Below are 22,199 nucleotides of genomic sequence, written 5' to 3' on the forward strand. Positions count from 1 at the left end.
AGGTTTAATTTTTGAAACTGGGGGAGCTATATGAACTAAACATTGTTGAGATATTTGCAGATATGCTGCCATTTCTAATCTTCACTGTTGCCTCCATCGACATGTTAATGGGATTGATGCACTGTTGGAAGTGTTGGCAGGCGGTAATAATGTAATTTGGTACTCTAGTCTGACAAATTCTAGACTCAAAATGCAGCAAGAACAAAAAGTTGAGCCGGTTTGCATCTGCAAAATATATGTTGGCCACATTGCTTTCGACCATAATATTTGAATATTGGTTTCCAAAAAGGAATGTGTAATCTTTGCTCTATGTTCCACCGCGCCATCTTGTTGAAATTCGTATAGATGTCAATACCGTCATTAATGGCCCTTTCGACGTTGTAAATAGTCTGCTTGCATGCCTAAGTCATGTTTCAGATCTCTGTTGATGTGTTTCCGCGCAGAGTAGATAAGCAATCTCGATTATTTGTGGGGCTATTAAAATTATCAATTCATCTCATTGAATCCTTTTCATCAAACTCCGTAGACCTAATTTCAAGATCTAGCCAAATTGGGATTCGATTTTTAACCACATTATTTAGAACTAGAATCTGGGGATCCACCTATGCCTAAAATGCATTATTTAGAATCATTATTCCAAGCCTTATTTAGGGAGGTTACAGAGTCATAGTTCCAGATTTTGATTGGGTTTGGAAAGTCTGACATATATGCTTCAGTATCTCATCATATTTTTTATTTGGACATGAGATCAATCAAATACTTGCTACGATAACTCAATCTTCTTACTATGTAAGAAAATATCGCTCTAGTTTGCCTGGATGCGAGAAACATTTTGGGACCTAAGGGTGCTAAACAGCGGGACGAATATTTTTTCGGCATTGTGATTATGAATACAGGCCTGACTAATGGGGATATCATATTTGATGACTTTAGAGATCCTTCTAAGAGACCAAGTAGTCTTTGTTTATCGTTAACTTCTCTCCATTGCTTTTATGACGGAGTGTATTCAAAATTGTGGGTAGTCCTCTTCACATTTACAGACTTTTTTCCCCCATGATGGAATGATTTTCTTCAGAGGTTACTCGAGGCTATTCTTCCACATTCTTCATCCCATTTCCTCGGCCAGCCTTGCTGTGTTTCAAAACATGTTCAGCCATGTAATGATGATCTTGAAGGTACTTAAAGTATTGAGATCCGGAACTTTCTGAAAAGTGGACCGAGCCGTCACTTATTGGATGTTTGGAGGTAGAGACATGACATGTGCTGCCAGTTGAAGAAGATAACAGTGCAATGGATCTATAGTGGGAGCAGCTCAATATATGCAAGATAATCATGGTCCATACTTTCTGTGAATATAGTATATTTTCTCCAAGGAAGTATATACCTTAGAGGAAGGGACATGTTCATTATTCTTTTTTCCTTTCGATCCCCATGGAAGGGAAAGATTGACGTGCTATTAATACACGTAGTGTGTTTTATACATAAATCAGGGAGTTCCAGTTTGCATGATATATTCAATAAAATTACTGACTGTAATTTTGTCGTTCTTTAGACATTTAGTTATTTATAGGATACAATAGTAAATCATTGGTATGTTGTGGTTGCAAAAGTGAGCTACCTCCGACTAAAAGATCTGTTCTACTTGGAGTAGATGAATATAAACCATCATTAAATCGTTTTCCCCAGAATAAGCTAACAAGAGATGTCTGGTTCAAGGCTGTTGCACGAAAAATTTAAACAACAACTACATACTCCAAGTTTGCTCTCTCCAGTTTAAATCGGACAATTTCATTAATAAGAGATCAGATAAAAATATGTCCGAAGGATTTAAAAAAAAAACTATCAATTAAGTATACCCAACCCAAGACCTATTCTTTAGCAGAATCAAGGCATTCCAATGAATCAGACTTGTTACATGATCAGATTTTGGAATTTAAAGACTCCAATAAACTTAAAAATGATTACAACTTCCTAGAAAAATTTCTAGGGCTATAATTCTATCAAGATCCTTCATGATAAGAGTAATATAAATTATTCACTTTTATTCATTTTTATAATCAACTCAAAAGATCCATTGTAAAATTAATCTAGTTTATAGACCAGGAACTAAAACTTATCATCTTAAACACAAGAAGCTTCCACTTTCAAAATTTAAGCATATAGTAAAAAAGGAATAAAGTTTAAACTATTGAAGAAACTGCCTAAAAACTTTAATTACAGGCCAAAAATCTTTTGTAAATGACAATGTACATGAGAAAAGGAAATACGGAGCATAATACGATCAGCTGCCCGAGAGCGAGTAACAAAATTATCTGAATAAACTTTTGAATAAATAGTTGGTGTCTTATATTTTAAAATATTTAATTTTTATTGTTAAAATCTATGATAAAAAAATTATATATATTTAAGTATATGTCGTTAATTGATTGATAGTTTCAATTTCATTATAGTTATTTCGTGAAACATAAGGCTAATGGTCTCACCTTCCTTACTTAGGCTTGTTTTACTAATTAACATGCCTACTTAAGTTTCTTTTAAAATACACAAAGAGTAGAGGTGATAACGATGTTTTTCTTTACTTAATACACAGAAATCCTCAGAAGAACAAGTCCCATTCATCCTCATGCAAATATAATATACACTGTTGTAGTGGAATCCCCTTTTTCCGAACTTAAGTTCGTCAAACGTCTACGGGATTAGTCGAAAGTTCTTATGCTATCTTCTCCAAGGTGAGTGTGATTCATGAGACTCAGAGTGGAAATTTATAATAAAATGAGACGAATAGGACAGTCCGGGTGATATCCCACTTGATAAAAATACATGATTACGATATGTATCGCTTTACACAACAAAAATATTACTTCGTTACTATGTAGTCATACCATAAAGGACCAATACTGAGTGAAATGTGTATTACGCTGCTCTGCCTAATTATCTCCTTATTCACTTAATGTTCATACAAAGAGATATTCACCCACGAATCGACCGCTTGCCATGCACGCAATAGATCATCCATGCTATGGGCCATAGATCTTCAAACAGGTGTAACACATACTTTTTCAGAGTCAAACTCCGAATGATCCGCGTCCAAAATGAGTCCAAGTCATGATTCCTCTGAGACCTGATAAAAAATAAGGAAAATATTCTGTGATAAAGTGATTTTTAAAAGTAAAATAGTATAATAATCAACAGCTGAAGTTCTTCTTTTCACCTCTATTGGTCTTGAGTAAAAAAGATGTCCCTCCCTCTAACCATAGATTTCCTGGCTTTTCTCAAAAAATAAAGGAAATTGCAAAGATGTTTAATATGACATGATACTGTATTTGAACAATGTTTTTATTATTTATAAGTAATAAATGTTTTTATACACCCCTCCCGGAGCGTCTGCAGGATTATAAATATATAAGCATTTATTGTTATTAATATTTTTTTTTTATTTTTTTTTTTTTTTTTGGGGGGTCCCAGCCTCTCGAACCTAGCCCCCCTTCTCTCTGTCCTGCTCTTGTAGACTCTGTGTGTCAACCCTGAACAAATTACCATCAGCAACATAACCCACTTCTTTTTATGACATTGAGTAGACATTGTTTTTTGGCGAGCCTTTTTCCTTCGCTCCAATGTCCACTTTCAATACCCTATTCATGGTTGTTACAGAAATACTTATGTCTCTAGCCATCCCTCTGATCATACGGTAGAGATTTTGTACAATCATATCTTTGATGGCCTTCACGACAACCTTTGTAGAAATATTTATCATTCTTCCTTGGGCAGGATTTGTAGCAACATTTTCACGAATTTAATAGCAGCTTATAAAACTGACGTTATGTTGGTAGACAAATCCCTGCTGATTTCCATGAGAGATTCCCTTCGGGGGAAAATTTATAACCTAAGTTTTATTTTCACTTCAATTGCAACTTTGTTATTGATAGAAAACTAGAAAAAAATACGTCAATATCACACAATCCAATCAATAACAAAACCTGCTTCCATTTATTTAACTATTTTTTTTTAAATATGGAATACGGAGTGCCTATAACTTGTACTCAATGCAATCAAATTTAAATATTTTTTGATAAATAAATATTTAATATACATTTTGTTTATTATAATTATAACTTCCTCTGAGATAATTGTCAGGTTACCTAATTATATCTAGAGCACTAATTAATTCTTTTAATCGATTTTGGAAGGGTTTCATTAATATAAAATCTATGTAAGAACATCGACTAATTACACATATTTTGGATATATCAAAGAAATATAATCTTTATTTATTTTTTTCCCCTACGCTATCCTTCATTTCAAATATCCGCGTAATGAGGAAATATTTATCCATGTAATTAAAATTGACCTTTTTATACTATACCAAATTTATTTTGGAGGTATCTTGACATAAATGAGTATTAAGGATTGGAACTTTTAACTTTTGCATTACAGAAACACAAATATATGCATTTTGCAATAAAAAATAATCGTTTTATTGCATCACATATTAGCATTAATTATTTTAGTTAGCAATTCATCGCAATGGAGTCAACATATGATAAATTAAGAGATGTTGATTTCAAGCACAAGGAGCAGGAGTCTGCCGAAGGGATGATCTTGGTCAATATAAAAGGCTAAATGACCACAAGGGATATCTATATTTCTGCCCAGACAGAAAATTAATCACCAAAACAACAATGGAATCGCCATAGCTCAATTAAAACGCTCTCGGGACATATTATTCTCTTGAACTCAATGTGCGTTCGTATCCCAGGTGATTCCTTGACAAAGAAATATATAATACTTTATGTATGCATATGGGTTTAACCAAAAAAGATTTCTAGGTTAGATGGAGTAATTGTAATACTATAATGTTTACGTATACTTAATCAGTTCAACCAATTAAACCAATTAAGGGAACATAAAAAAAACAACAACAACAGGTAGTAGGCCATGAGGCTACAGAGGTCCAAAAGGTCGTGGATACCCAGTTACCATCCACTGTGAGGATATTATGTAATCACACGTCTTTGAAGCAGGGCTGATGGTCAGCTATCTGAATGTTATAGAGGTCGGGGTACTACTCTGGATCAAAGAGATTGCTGAAATTGTCTCGGGCGTGTCAGCAGGACAGTGGCCTGCATTTTTTTTTTTTTTTTTTTTTTTTTAAGTTTCGGTAATGGTTAGAAAAGAAACTGTAACGACTTCTTCCCAATAGACATATGGTTCCCGAGGAACTTTGTGTTCTAATTTTTGTGGCCGTATTGGAGTCAAGAACTAAAAGACGTTTACATGGCAAAAAACCTCTCTCATCAACACCATCAAGAAGGAATACAGTAGGTTAGAAAAAAGTCATATGAAGGTCACTTACAGTTGCTTCAGGAACCATATAGAGGAAGTAATTGAGGCAAAGGACTACGACATTGAAATAAAATCGATTTAGGATGTTGAAATCATGTCGCTAGTTTTTTTATTATGACATTATGTCGATTTTTCACTGAATTGTGGAGGTTTTTGTTCATTTTGAACATTAGAAGAAAGCTAAAATCCTCAGTCCCTTTAGATATACTTGGAACATACGATTCTATTGAAATTTCAAATAATTGACCCAAAGAAATTATGTAATGTTTTTTTTTTTTTTTTATTTTTTTTTTTTTTTTTTGTGAAATAGTGAAGTTACTCATTTTTTTATAGACCTAGTCATATTTAAGTTACCTAAATATTACTGGTTTTGATCTATGACTCTTGGTCAAACTTTATTTTTTAAACATAAATAACTATAATTATTAAAGTATCCTTATATTAAAAAAACCGTTTATACCGTCCTTAAACAATGGATAAATCAAGTTTATTACTTTTTTAGGGGAATGGCTGTATAAAAAGCCTATTAATTGAATTCAAACCCCACAAACCCCTACAGTAAGGAAATGTACTATCTTCCTCTTTGAAGACTTCCATACTTCATTTTTATTTTTCATATATCAATTTATCATATTTATCATTAATAACACTCCTATGAAAACTTCAGACAACCCTGTGATTTTTTTTTTTTTAAGAGGCCTAATGGAATTTAAAATACAGCCAGAGATATTCATATCTACATTATACATACTTATTGTTGGGATTCTCAGCAATAAGCATTAATTTTTGTTATGAGAGTTTATTTAATTAGGGAAACAAATCCTGCAAACAGAAACACAAATATTTCTTTTTATTTTCAAAATCCCCAATCATATATTTTGTGGTAGTTGTTGTCATATTTTCTGCAAATAAGATATCTATGATGGATACAATATACAGTTATATTGACTAAATTCTTTATAACACGATCACAGGGTGCATAATTAAATATTGGATTATACTGTATGGTATGGTCTCTAGTAATTTTGCCTTCAACTAGTTTGCCTCAGGGCATTTTTCTTTAAATCAATTAGCCATAGAACATTTTTGCTCAAAATCATTTTGTCTCAAGGATATTCCACCTTAATTTACAAATAAATGAGGCTTATACCACGTCGTTATTGTATATTTTTGGTTAAAATTGATATTCCCTTTGAATTCTCTAAATTAAAATATCCAACATTTATTATTATTAAATTAATTAAATGTTTGTTTTATTTTGGAATTATATTCTTGCCTGATATAATGTTTGTTCGTCAATTCATGAGTATTTTCTAGTATGCATAACGCATCATGCCTAATTATAATAACCAACGGAGAAATGATTAGCAATTCTTATATTCTAATCGTTACCGTCCTTATAATTTTGGTTTTTCTTATTATAGTGATTTTATTACCTACTATATCTCTGGTTCGAACAGATTACATAGTAAAATTTTGTTTGTATATGCCTTGAAATTTTGGGGCATAATTCCACCATTTTTCCAACAGGAAACAACCAATTAATTCGTTTTATAGAAATACAAATTACATACTTTGATTAAATAATTCCAAGGGAACATCAATTTTAACAAAAATGAACTATACATCTAATTTATTGAAGGCGAAATATCCTTGAGGCAAAATGGTTTTAACGCAAAATGTCCTAATGTGGTATGGTTAAAGGCAAAATAGTTTAAGGAAAATTATCTAACGCCGTGTTTTTATCACATTTAGAGATGAGGATTTGCAACTCTACTTGGACTTGATCTCAAAATCAAAGTCTTGATACTTGATTTGGATTCGAAAGCTATTTCAAACTAAATTTGAGCTGGATTTGACCCACGAGTCGTTTTAAGGCAGTGTTAATATCGTATTATTTTGTCACATTTCGTTTCATTGCATTTCACTCCGTCTTTGTCAAAATTAGATTTGTATAAATTCCGTTCAAGATAAGAAAAATAATGCTGTTAGTCAAACTAAATATTCAAAAAAATGTTTCGTCTCATAATCTTCATGCAAAAATTATTCATAACGAATACATTTCTTCTAGTCATAGCTAACGAAAGTAAAACTACTTGCAGAGAACGCCTGCTACAGACATTTTTCAAATCTCTTTTCCAAAATAGTTGTATACAAATCAATCTTCTTGACATATATTATCCTAATAAGGACTTATGGCTGGTTCATAATATTCATTTGGTATTTGTCAAATAATATAAATGATTCATACCTTAAAAATTATACAACTATAAGTTTAAACGATTTTCTAGTATGCCCTTACAAATACATTTCATTACATTTATTGTATCTTGCAACCTTTCATCCGAAAATAAACAGAAAAAAGGCCCAAAATTTGTTGGTAATTGACCCATTCTTCCTAATAGGGAAATGATTATACAATCATTGTTCGGAATGTTTCACAGTTTAACAAGTGCTAATTTGAATTCTACCAATCAGCGTTCAAAACAATAATTAGGAGGAAGGAATTGGGTGGGGAATCTTATCAATCCATATATAACAATTGAATAGATTCAAGAATTAAAACTATTAAGGGATGTTTAAGAAAAGCTTGGAATTTAAATATTTCAAATATAGGATTATTTATTATGGGGTCATTATAAGATATTGAAATCGTATACAATAAGATAATTTTGTTATGTGTTTGCTTTTACAGCCCCATAAAATATAAGATCACTCAAGAAATAAAAAATCAAACTAAAATCTTGAAAGATGCATATTTTTTGAATAGGGATTTAAAAAAAATATATATGGAATGATATTCTATGATATTCCTTATCATAGAATGATGAATAACTTAAAAAGGTCTAAAGAAAAGAGTGTCGTTTTTCATTATTTTTCTCCCAAGAAAAAAAAAAACTCTCTCGAGTTCAATATAAAATACAGGATCAATGAAACCACTTTATTGATAAACAAAATACACTTGAACCTAAACTTAATTAATTGTACTTTTGTTGGTAAAAATTTTAAGAAATTATTTCCTTGTTTTAAACATCAACTCCGATATTGTAACCAGCACCTGACAGGAACTGGGATTTAGTCCTATGCCCAGCCACATAGCTTTTGCATAAGTTTTTAAGTATTTGCTGTTGCTCAATGTATATCTTTTTGCGCTTTTTATAGGAAGTTGACCAATCGCTTCTTTAACAAGGGTGGTGGAAACTGTTGATTCTTCTTTTTGAAGTGTCTGTATGCATTTCCAAATTGATAGGTGGTGGTGCCCAACGAGATGAAAGAAACGGCAGTTCCATCCTTCACACTGGTTATTAGTCCTCGAGCAGTCAGTGATAGTGGCACAATGGAAGTTCTAGAGTGCGGGAGGAAAGCGTGGAGGAATATGCCGCAATTCACCTCTGACATCAGTCGGAGCGGGGTAACGAGCAAAGAGATTTATTTCCTCCCGCACTCTGGAACGTACATCGTGCCACTATAACTGACTGCCCGAGAACTAACAACCAATGTGAAGGATGGAACTGTCATTTCGTTCTCTTTGGACAAGAAAGAAAATTTATGAAGAGACGAAGACCATCGTTTTATTGCAATTTCAGATTTGCTTTAACTGTACTGAGCTGTACAATTTTTCTTGCACTCTCCAACGACTCGACCTTTGACTACCTGCCCGAATCATCTTCTTATGACACATCCTGGATCATAACGAAGTGGAAATCGCTGTTCTTGCCTAGTATTTTGCAAATGCTAGTCCGTCAATCTAACAGTCTTTTCCAATATGAATAGTACATCATGTCTATTGATATTGTAATTAAAAACGGAGAATTAAGTGATTAGCACTCCTTCTATCGTCGTGTTTGTTTATTTTTCTTTTCTCTTATTTTACATATATTATATTGGTGATAGATATTATATTAGTTTAAAAGAATCTTGCCATTTTTTCCATTTAGACACTTTTCCTTTTTTTTATCTTGCCATTTTTTCCTGACACTGTTATGTAAGTATGAAATTATTCAGAGCATGACAGTATGCAGCTCATTTGAGAGCAACCCATCAACGTTCAGAACACTGGTAACGAACAAAAACGCCATTATCTCAAAAACATTTTAATTAATGCTGCATTTTATAGTAAGCTGTAGATTTTCTACCCCTTTTCTCCTAATTCGTATTCGGAACGTTGATTGGTTTAATTAGAATAAGTACACTTTAGCAGAAAGTTGAAACTCAATTATTGCACCCTGTTAATAATAAGGAAATAACTTTTCTAAGGGAAGCTAAACGACAAGCCACAATTAATATACTATTGGAATAGGTGGGGATGGATCTCAACTTATTCGAGATATTTATAAAATTAGCACTTTGGAGGATCATGAGGGTTACCATTATTTTCAGATGGTTGTAAGTTTGTCTCTTACAGAGTACTCGGTAAGGTGAGGGACTCAGAGTCAGTCCGTGAACTGAGGGATGAGAGTGGAGGAGATTACATCTCATTATGTAATGCACAATTACTTTTTCTTGTGTCGACCATGAATAATTACTTTCAGGAATACCTTGTACAGGAGTTGTAGTTTGCAAATCCGTTTCTTCCAGACAATTTTGGCATTTTTCTTCATGATGGACATTTATGAACTTGCTTAAAGAGTGAATTCTCGATGTAATTTAATTATTTTTTTCATTCCAAATTAATTATTTGTCGCCTAATACCTAATATGTAGTCTTAATATATTATATAATTAAGTATTACTTAATTATGTTATGATTTTATTGACACATAATTATTCAAATAAGTTTTCACATAGGATTAAACAATCATTGGAGTTTGTCCATATTTCTATTTATATATGTTTATAGTAATTATATGTTTAGAAAAAATACTTTGATTATGTAAAATATGTACAATTTAATTATATACACATATTAATCAAATTGAAAACCTTGCGTACAATTATCAATGTATATATATATATAAATTGAAAAACCGACACATTTAACAGTCACAAAAAATAAAACAATATTTCAAAACCGTACAGAAACAAATCTTTAACAAATGAATCAAACTCCTGCAATTTAGTAGATTATTAAAGGTGAAAAAATAATTAATGACATTAACATTTGTTGGAACCACGCATAAAGCACTCCAAATTTTCAATTTGTTTAATTAGCTGAAAAAGAATGATTGAATCCAGAGATATGCTTATCAAACAAGCCATATTTGGGAAATATTTCAGAAATAGACCTTCACAGTTTTTATAACCCATATTATAAACCGAAACATTCTTTAAATTGTTCAGGGTAACTGCGTTTATTTTCGGTTTCTTTTATTTGAACAAAGCGACAGGGCATATTATTTGAATCATTTCCTTTTTTGTATGAATTAAAATATAATAAAGAAGGATGAATTGATACAAAGAAAAATTAATGAAAAATGAAAAAATTATATTGTTCAAATACTTACAAAAAATATTCGATACATTGCAAAAATAATCATTACAAAGAAAAATGTCAAGCTACAAAATATCAAACAAAAATGATTGATTGATAGTTAGGTATAGTTATGAATTATAGTTCACATGTAAGCTGAATTCTTTTGTATAATTATTGCTTATAATTCATGGCCATTTTTTATTATTTAACTTTATTCATAATTTCCGTATTTAAAAAAACATGACTTAATTAATAATAAGTACGCTTCCAAAAATAATTGGATCTTGTTACAAACTCGTGGAATTAATTACACATTCTTTTGTTCATGTAGATATTTAAATAAGTACATATTTAATTTCATTGGTAAGGAATAATTATGTTGGCAGCTTCAAATCAAGATCCAATTTAAGAGACATAAAGACTTATAACTTTGGTTGACATATTGGTAATGAAAAAACTACCTTTAAAAATTGGAAAGGGAAAACTGGTTGTTGTATGTGCTCTTTCTTCTTTTTTGACTGAACTTTTCCATACTATTAACATTTAAAAATTTCCTCCAGTTCTGCTTGAAAAACAGTGTTGTACCATTTTAAGCTACCATAGTCTCCGATGAAACAAGGATCTTCATATGTTATACATCAGCTATATCCAACTTTGTCATCGATTTTTGAACCATCTATATAAACGTTGCGAAATTTTAAACTAATCCTTCCTCCTTGCTTTACTATTTCATGTGAAACATTATGCCAAGTTTTTTACTCCGCAATCTGTATTTGTACTTCAAGGATATTTAAAATTGATTTACACTCTTCTAGGATCAGCCAAGCCTCTCCTTTGTTTTTGTAGGTATCCAGGTTATTCTTCTATTCACCTATGGATTGCTATTGTTCGTCGTTGTATGCATAGTTGTAAAGGTTCTACATTGAACCAGATTTCTATAGCTCTAGTTGGTGTATATCTCATCACACTACAAAACACTAATCGATTTATTCCTCTCAACCTCTCAATATAGAACTCCTTCGTTATTATGCAGGGTGCCCATATTCTTGCTCTGTAAGTCAAAATCGATTGGACAGAGGCTTTACATATCCATTTAGCATATAATGGTTTTAAACTCCACTGCGTCCCAATCATTTTACAAGCAGAGAATAAAGCCATTTGAGCCTTTTCGATAATGTAATCTAAATGCACTTTCCAATTCAATATTCTGTATTATTCCAGATTTTTGGTACATACGAGAATCTAATTGCTAATTTATACAACAAAGCAATTCTCTCATAATATTCATCTAGTAAATTTTGGAAAACTACGGGTGCAAGTCCTGCTTTTATAAACCTTTAAACGATTTAAAAATATCCCAAATCATAGAAATAGTTATATCATTTTTCCATTTTCCATTTATGTTTTCAAGCAATACACTTTAGACTTCCTTCTTCATATGTTTAATTTGACTCAATTGTAATTTAGTCCCCAAAATGCCTTCTCAATAAATCATGTAGGCCATTCATTAACGAAATCCCCTCATCTTTTTTACTTAACATTCCTATAATCGGTCCATTATGACCATTTTGTCGTTTTATAGCACCTGATATTGCTGTGTAAGAATCCAACTCCGTACATCTCTCCCTCCAATTCTTTCGTCTGAGTTAATATTGAGCGTTTTTATGTGACGTCAGCATTGCTGATATCGACCATTTTTGGGGTCTAAACAAACAAGTATTATAACAATAAAAACCCTTACATATATCCATCTATTGCCTAGTTGTATTTTTTAGCCGTTTTTCAGTACATATTAATTCGATTTGATTCAAATTGTCAATGGCGTAACTCATTTATATTTTTTGTAGGCAGCAGTGCCAATTCATTAGGAGCTCCTACGAGTGAAATCGTTATTTCGGTAGGTAAAATTTATATTACCTTCACACGTATCTTGTTTTCTAATCTACTTGTAGCAACCTTCTTCAGTGGACGCAGCATCTTATTATACTCTTGCCATTTGATTGGCCTGCTTAATATGGACTCTGTTACAAGTTCAAGTTTAAAAATTAAATATTCGTGGTAAGATATTGCTTGTTTTTCAAATCAAGTTATGTTTCGTGTATTTCCATATCTTTAGATAGAATAATAGATGGTACAGTTGCTCAATACGAAACTCTTATCACAAAATACCTGAGGCATAGGGTGTTGGCGAGTCTCGTCTCAGTTTAGAGGTCATATTTTGTAACTTAAGAATGGAATGTATCTCTCTTAAGAATTATTCGTAACTCGTCAAGCCTTTCTATACTATGAGATTTTTTTTTGTACATAATAACTTAGAGGAAAAACACCTTACGAACTTTTGGTTTAATAATTATCCCAACCATTTGTAAGCAGTGAAAACAAGTTAACAAATTTGACAACATATAATTTTTTCAAAATTTTAAAAACAGTTTGAGGGATTATTATTATTACTTTGTATTTATTTGGCTACATATATTTTATATATTTTTTTCAAAAATAAATTAATTTTTCGTTAAAGGCTGTGAATTTTTGAAATTTTTTACCAAAATATTAAATTTTCTTTAAATATTTATGGATTTATGAAATTTTATACCAAAATATTAAATTTTCTTTAAATATTTATGGATTTATGAAATTTTTCTCCAAAACATTTAATATTTGTAATTTTTCTTTAAAACATTTAATATTTGAAATTTTTCTCCAAAACATTTGATATTTTAACTTTTAAATTTTTTTCCAATCAATGACCGTAGTGATGTGTATCTCATGCTGTATAAGGTGATCAGTTTACCTTAGATGTTGTTAGAAAGATAAAATCTCGTACAAAAATATAACTTTATAGACAGTTTTGTGATGACTTAACTCAATATTGTTTGAGTGTGCGTCAAAGATGTACACCAGCAATTAGAAAATACGCCATATTTTACAACTTTCCTTCGAACAAGGCGAAGACACAATATGATGAGTGTTTATGGGTCTGATACCATAACAGCCAATCACGCGCAATATTGATCTCGGTGAATCCGTTCTTGTAATTTTGATGTTAGAGATGGAAAGGCGAATTGTCGAAAATGTGTTTAAAATAACAGAGTAACTTTATAATGGCAAAAGCATATGGAAAAAAGTTCATTCTTCAGATTAACATTTCCAAAAAAACCGACCAGCTAAAAAGTACACACGATTTTCATCACTAATAATTAGTTTTTCTGCCCTCTGTTTTGCTGAACTCCATTCTGTCTGTTCAGATTAACATGTACTAGACATTTCAATTAATATATGGTTTTCATTTTATGAAAATATCAATTAATTAATAGGAGTTAACAATGCAAAATTCCTTATATATCAGAGTATTTGAAGATCATTTTTTGTTAGCTCCATCCCCAACATATATTGTCTCAGCTACGCCCTTGCTGAGTACATGTTTGAAGAAGTGAAATCAGTGGGTTCAAAAATAATTATACTGTTCGCTGAGGTAGTATAAACTGTTTAAAGGATCATTAAAGAGTGTGTGGCTACGAAACCTCGTCTAGACGCAGTGTTTACAAGCGTAAAAAAAACCATTTATATTGGAAGGCTTGGGTAGGAAGAATATATAATACTTTACGGCAAATTCCAAATGATATCAAAGATGATACCATCGTCCTTCTAGTGATGAAAGGCTGTGTTTTTCTCAAGTAATACATTTCCACACAACCGTAGAGTTATTTTATAATAATAGTTGTAGAACTCACACATTTTCCATTCACACCTTACATGTATACTAGTATTTTATGTTTGGTAGCCAAGTTGTATATGACTGTGTGTGGGTGAGGGGGGCTACTCTCATTTTATGTACACAATGAAGAATGACTATGTGATTTTCTTAACCAGGAAGTTGAATAGCCTTTTTTACTATTATTAAACCATTATCAATTATTCTTTTACATTAAAAGCACCTCAAGACAGAGGTATGATTCCAATAAAAAAAACATCATCCCATTGAGTCAGTAATATGATAATAATATTCTCCATATGGTTGGCCCCAAGCCAAACAAAAACTCTTGTATCAATGTAGATTCTGAAGGTGTAACAAATTGCAATGGAGAACTGTTTGCTTCCGTTGATAAACTAGCAGTAGTATCCAGCATTGTTCGGAGTTATTAGTCGTCGGTGAACACACAAAATTTGCTTTGTTAATATTAATGATAACTTCCTAACAATTCATCAAAGTTACTCTCCATTTTTCATGAACATACTCACACTTAGTCCAGTCCTATGCCATCTATTCCCACATGTCAGAAGATAGCATTTATCCCTTGAGACGTCATTCATGGTTTTAAGTATTATGTTATATAATGTAATAAATTATATTACTAAGTAAAAATATAATCTGTTCGTATTATATTGCATTATATGTAATGAAAACATAAAGATTTTTGCAATATATGTCTTACATAAAATATATATCTCCTATTTTGACTCTACCCCCTGCCACACGTTCAGAATTAGCCAAAAGTTCAACTTGTACGATTTCTGCCCCCCCCCAAAAAAAAAAACCTGCCCTCCAACTCTCCTGATTGCAATCAATTGGATTACTTCTTCTAGGGAAAGTTGGAGAGAGAGGTCTGCTCAAAGCTCCAAAGCAGCGTGGACAGTCTGAAAGCAACCATGAAGAAGGAGTGGGCAAGGATCTCGGCTGCAGATGTGGAGAATGCCTGCCAGAGCTTCAGGGCCAGGATCGAGAAAGTGATTGCCACTGAAGGACGTCACATTGAATAAAATAATACATAAAATCAAACCTATAATTGTTGTTTCATTACTTACATCTCTATGTAGTCTACAATTTTAATAAGACACTCTTGAATTTTGTCCGGATTTATCTCGGCAGCCCTGAATGTACTTTTCTTTTCTTTTTTTAATATGAGATCCACGCACTTTGTGGAAAATGGTTCTTTCTCCAACAAACAAAGTTTGCTTATTTAATATGGATTTACTGAGAAGTATTCCTTTAATTATAGAGACAACAATCAAAAATCTTGGACGAATGACTTAATTGATAAATTTCTTCTAGACTATAAATAGATGAAATCTTTTGTACTTCCTAGTTAAATAAATAATGGAATTACTTTGAACTAAATTGGAAATATATTTACTAGTGTTATTCATACTTTATTTCATTTTTTCTAAATGTTAGATGGACAATAAAGCTCTTTTTGATAAAATATGTAAAGTTCAAAGCTTGAAGTTGTAAATCGCACAATTTTATTTAAAAAAATCAAAATCGACGATTTTATAAAAAATAAGGATTTTAGATATAGAAACAATGTTCCAAAAGTTGACGTAGAGTTCACTTTTTTCTCCTTTTGTGTATAACATAAGATCGAAACTTTAATTATATTTATTGATGGCTTGTAGAGATGAAAGATATGAAGTGGTTTTTTGGTTTTTGAACTACTTTTGATATTCTTGTGTAAAACTCAACATCAAGGAATACAATTTAGCCAAACCGGAGTAATGCACCATTCTTGGCTGATGCATAAGTGATTCAATGATTTTATGCGTAATTTCACATTAAAAAACGTTACTCAAAAAAAGTTTAATGTGAAAACACAAATACAATCATTTGAATCCCTTTTTGCCTATTGTTTATTTGTATTTTATTTGTTTATTATGATAACTTTGTTCATTTGAACTATCTTCCAGATATTGATGTGAACTTTTAAGTTTGTTCATGCCCTATTTGTAAATTATATTATTATAATTCTAACTGATAATAATGCACTTTAAAATTTTGGCACATGTTTTAAGGATTGCAATTATGGAAGGAACATGAGAAAGAACCAAACTATGTTCCTTATAATGAACCTATACAACTTTAATTACCTCTGCAACGAAGCTGAACGAAGGTTATGTTTCCCCCCCCCCCTGTTTGTTAGTTTTTTAATCCCCTGGATTACAGCAAAAGTTACAGACCAATTTTGATCAAACTTGGTACGATGATTATATATGGTCACAGTAAGGGGCCATTAAATTTCGAGAGGTTAAGGTTAAAGGTGAGTACACGATTGAACATAGTTTTGGAACATATTGAGGCGCAGAGTTTAAATTGGTGTCATTTTGTATGTATAAAAAAGATGCTTTATATAGGAAAATAAAAAAATCCAATTGAGGAAAAATGACCACTCAACCGAGTGCCTATTCTAATTACTAATGTTTTTATGTATAGTAAATTGCACAGTATAAAATAAACTTATTTGGTTAATATATTCTGATTTGTTCATGTTAGAGCAGTGTTCATTCCGTCTTGTTTCGTCACAATTCGTTTTATTACATTTTGTTCCGTCTTTGTCACATTTATTATCGTCTTAATTTCGTCAAGAAAAGAAAAGATGTTTTGATAATAGATATGTTAAACGATTACAAAAAAAAATGAAGGAATTATCAACGTTATTTTATGCTGCCATTTCTTTTGATTCCAGTGATAGTAATATTTCGTAGATTTATTTGATAGCGACAAAGTAGTTTTGATTTTTTGAGATAAACTATGACTTTCTTTTCCCCGCTTGTATAGTATGATTTTTCAGGATTCAATATCGCCTAGATGTTTAATGTCAGCATCATGAGTGATTGTTGAAACATTTTTATATATGGTCAAATAAACAAAATACTAATAATTGATAGAAATATATACCTAATGTTATTTAAATCTTGAAATTTATAGAAAAAACTTACATCTCCTATGTTGCAAAAATATTTCAATCGCTATCTTCGTTGTTAACATACCTAGTTTCTAGTTATAAAAAATTAGTCAGCAACAATTTCCAGTTCTAACTCAAAATATAATAGTTTATCAGATGACGTCATTGGAACCCCAAATACTAGAATATAACATTAAAGAATAATAGAAAAACTTAAATATAGCGTGAATATACAAAGAATGGATGGCGGTAAAAAAAACTACATTTTTTTTACTTTTTAGGTATTGCATTTATCCGAACAAATACGTCCAATGAAAGAATCACCAGAAAGAAAAACAAAGAGAGTTTCTTAATAAATTTGTTATATTTCCCCAAAGGTTTTCTTCTAATAACATTGATTTCGTCATCATCTCATAACTGTCATGCAAAAATTTTTTGTTAACTAATACATTTTGTACAGTTCTAACTTACAAAATTATTACTATTTTTTAGTCTTGTTGGCTTTGAACACAAACGATCACTACTATATCTTTTCATTTGGATAAATTTACTTATTTTGACAAGTACATATTACTGAGATCAGTGGTTCTCTTTAAAATTTTAAAAGTGAAATTTTTTCCAAAAAATTTATTTGTTTATGAACAGCTGTGGATTTTGATTTTTTTTTCTAAAAATCTTAATTTCTTGAGAATATATATAGATTCTTGATTTTTTTTTCTTTTTTCAAAAAATTTAAATGTTTTGGTACTAGATTTGGATTTTTGATTTTTTTCCAAAAGTTATAATATATTGAGAATATATATGAATTTTTGATTTTTTTTTTCCAAAAAGTTCAATTGTTTGTGAAAAGCTGTAGATTTTGATTTTTTTTTTACCAAAATGTTGATTTATTGAGAAATATATGGATTTTTGAATTTTTTTTTCCAAAAAGTTAAATTTTTTAGAGCTAGATGTGGATTATTGAGTTTTTTTTTCCAAAAAATTTAATATTTTAAAATTTTTTGAAAATAATTTTAATTTTTGGATTTCATTTTTTTTTAAATACAAATAAACACTCACCCCCCCCCCCCCAATATAATAACGTAGACGCCCGATCACTGAAGTTAAAAATGATTTGTGCTGTTAAGGTGGTTAAGTAAATATTTTACAAGTGATACATAACAAAAAAAAAAGTTGAGAATCCTTGACTTAGATCATGTCTTAAAATTCACAAAACTATGTGTAGAATGTATGCGTGTGTAAATAGTTTGAAGCGAATTCACAAGCTTCAAGCAATATTATTTTAAATTTTATTCAATGATATATCAAATAGAATATTGATAACTGATCTTTGAAAAAATACATTAAATATAATGACTTTCAATTATAACTTATTTTTGACCAAAGAATGATAAAAGAACAATAATGCATGAGATATATTGCCAAAATATTAACAAAATTGATTCATAGTATGCCAAAGATTAGATCTATAGTCATTCATACGACTATTAGCCATTTTTATCAAATTATTATATTTATTAAACAATTTATAACATAGTTTTCCAATCAAGATTCGAATGAGATAATATAGGGCGTTTCCATTTGACGTCAGCATTGTTGATGCTGACCATTTTTGGGGTGTAAACAACCAAGTATTATAAACAATAAAAATGCTATTTTCATATTGTGGATCAAAATTAGCTATTACAATGGAAAAAATAGGGCATTTTTCAGTATATATTAATTCAATTTAATTCAAATATCACTGTTTAACACTGCATCAAGTATTATTCAATGCAGGTGTTATGTCTTTTTCTTTAATGGCATTTCATTGGAGTTGAATCAATATATATTGCTCATTTGTGAATTCCATGTTGTAAAAATTTACCTTCAATTACGAAGTTATTAAAAAATCTCTAACTGTATTATTAAATATTGGTGTTCTTAATTAAATCCATGTTACTTAAATGTAATTTTTTTTTCCTAAAAAAAAGGCTTTACAAAATACATAATATAGGGTATTTAACGGAACATTCTGCAATAAAAACTCCCGCAACTTTACAGTTAAATGGATTTACAAGAATTAACCCACATTGAAATGGGAATTATTCTCTTTTGGGAAACAATGATCCCCAAGCTCCGGTACCGGAATTTATTTTTAAGTAGGGGGAGAGGGGGGGCAAATCATATAGTAGTGACGTCATCAAGGGAGTATATATGATTTAAAACTTACTTAGAAGAGTAGACGAGACTAAATTTGAAGGAATAATAGTTTTTTACAAAATAAGAAATAGATTTATTTCCTCAAAATTATGGCATCTATAACTTTTTTAGGCAAAAACTTTTTTTTTGTGATAACGAAAAAAAAGTCCACGCACTGTCAGTATGGATATTATGATTATTTATCTACTCATCTATATATGGGATAGTTAAATAACTTACCTTAATATATCATATTATGTTAGTTTAAAATTTATTATGACATGGTTTATTCTAGATTACTTCTTTTTTAACTCAAAGCCAATTTTGAATCATATGATTGCATTCAAGAAGTATCAAAGAAACATATGAAGACAGTATAGCTATTTGAACGATAAATTTTATTTAATTAGTTTAAGGGTGGGCAAAATACGACCAACGGACCTAAATTAGCCTTGCAAATAATTACTAATATAACGCGATCTAAAAAGGATTCAGATGAAATTTCTACATTCTAATAGTTTAGCTATAAATAATTTATATTACGTAGCTAATATCTCTGCAATTTTTTTCTAAAAAGTTTGAAAAATTTCCCATATATAGTGTTGAACTTATCTAATATAAAATATTATATTATCTTCAATTTTTCAACAGTAAACAATTATTTTAATAAAATACTCTGAAAATAGTGCTCAGCACAACTTTTATTCAATATGTGAGCCCTCAGCTCTAATAATTACCTCTATATGAGGCCCAAATATCTTAGCCCTTGGCTAGTTAGTCAGACTCGAGCTTTATTACTCTCCTTCTTGATGGAAACTTCTAGAGACTTGGCACTCCGGTGAGGAGTAGCACACACACTCTCCTCCAGATACACCTTGATAGATTAGTCCAAGGGGTTCGCGACTGGAGAGGAGGGCAGCCACATGTTGAGGTCTCAAAAGTGCGGAAAGTTGTATCTCACGAAGGCTCGGATCTTAACGGTGTGATAATACGGAGCTCTATCTTGAGTTAATACAAAGTTGTCCCCGAACATTTCTCATGCGCGAGGAAGCACTTTCTTATCCAGAAGTTCAATATTAGTATCTGCATTCCTTCTTCTCCACAAAAATGGGAGAGCAGACTTCAGCTATGCTGGCCACTTGATTTTTTGTTGACAAGACATGTCTCACTGAAGTTGAGACATTGTGTGAGGGTTCAATTATTATGTAACGGCTGTTCTGTTCATTCACAGAGACATCAACCGTGAAATTTTTTTAATTAAAAAAGAGCAAAACTTTGCCCGAATTTTTGTTCCGTTTGAGAAAATTTAATATATTATTTGCTCTCTCCAGCCGTCTCAGCTTGCTTTGCTCAGAAATAAGATGTCTTGTTATCATCTTGCGTGATTTTACAACAATGTCATTCCGGATTAAAAATAATAAAATGTGTAACATTACTCATTAGATAAGATCAACCCTGTATGAATTATAATCCATTTATAAAAGGTTGCGTGATAGTTATGCCAAATAGTCCGACTTTTTAAATATACACATATATTTTATATTTTGACATAACGTCTGCATTGAGCAATGTGTATATATAATTACGTGATGTTTTTGGAAGTATTTTTGAAGAGGTGAAAAATTACATCATAATTGAAGGCACATTTTTTTACTACATGAACTAATCAAAGTTACAATTAATCTTGATTAAACTCCATAAAATTGTTTTAGTATAAAGAATGACTCAATATCTGCATTGAATAGTACTTGATGCCAATGATAGACACTGATATTTGAATATAATAAAACTAACATGTACTAAAAATGGGTAGATTTGTACATTTTTATTATTATTGATCTATTTGGGATAAGCAAAGTAGGATAGTCAGAGAAAGATATCATATTCTTTCCATTGTAATTGTTAATTTTTATCTACAATGCGGAAATAAGATTGTATAACGAAGCATATTTAATAAATCTTAGGGTAAAACTAGGAAATAGAAGAAGACATTCTGTATAGACAGAAAAGTTTAGGCCCTTATATTTGTTGGTCCCATTTGGTATCCACTAGTTTCCTTAATATAAATGAAAAAAGGGTTTACATTACTATAAAACCTGATTATTTAGGTCCAAAAAATGGCCAACATGAACCATGATGACGTTGTGTAAAAATGCTCAATGGGTAATGATGAAAATCGTGTATATTTTGTGCATATTAAAAAAAAGAAATCAAAAATCAAAATGGTAACCCTGACAATTTGAAGAATGTTTTGGGGGAGAGCAGCTACAAACTTCTGTTACAAAGAAGAGGGAGAGAAGGAAATAAACAAGGACATGAGTAAGAGTTACTACGATGTTGATCCTCAACTTTCAGTCTAACAAGGAATTGCCTTTAAAACAAAAGCAAATAGAATAGAAGGAATGCTCACAAAACAATTTTTGATTTGTTGTTGAGAGGAGCAGCGGACGTGTGGATAATATAATAATTTAGTTTACAAAATTACATTACATAAATTTAAAAATAATTATACATATATTATATATAGAAAATTAGAAGATAACAAAAGTATACTTTCATTTTCAAATTGAGTTAATACAACTTGTT

At 30.8% G+C, this 22,199-nt stretch overlaps 1 pseudogene; it reads left to right on the forward strand.

Moving 5' to 3' along the window:
- The first annotated feature begins 499 nt into the window (after window positions 1–499).
- LOC121117576 (haloalkane dehalogenase-like) lies at window positions 500–2,951 on the forward strand (annotated as a pseudogene).
- Window positions 2,952–22,199: the final 19,248 nt, after the last annotated feature.

The sequence above is a fragment of the Lepeophtheirus salmonis genome, chromosome 5 (genome assembly GCF_016086655.4).
Source record: "Lepeophtheirus salmonis chromosome 5, UVic_Lsal_1.4, whole genome shotgun sequence".
Taxonomy (NCBI): domain Eukaryota; kingdom Metazoa; phylum Arthropoda; class Copepoda; order Siphonostomatoida; family Caligidae; genus Lepeophtheirus; species Lepeophtheirus salmonis.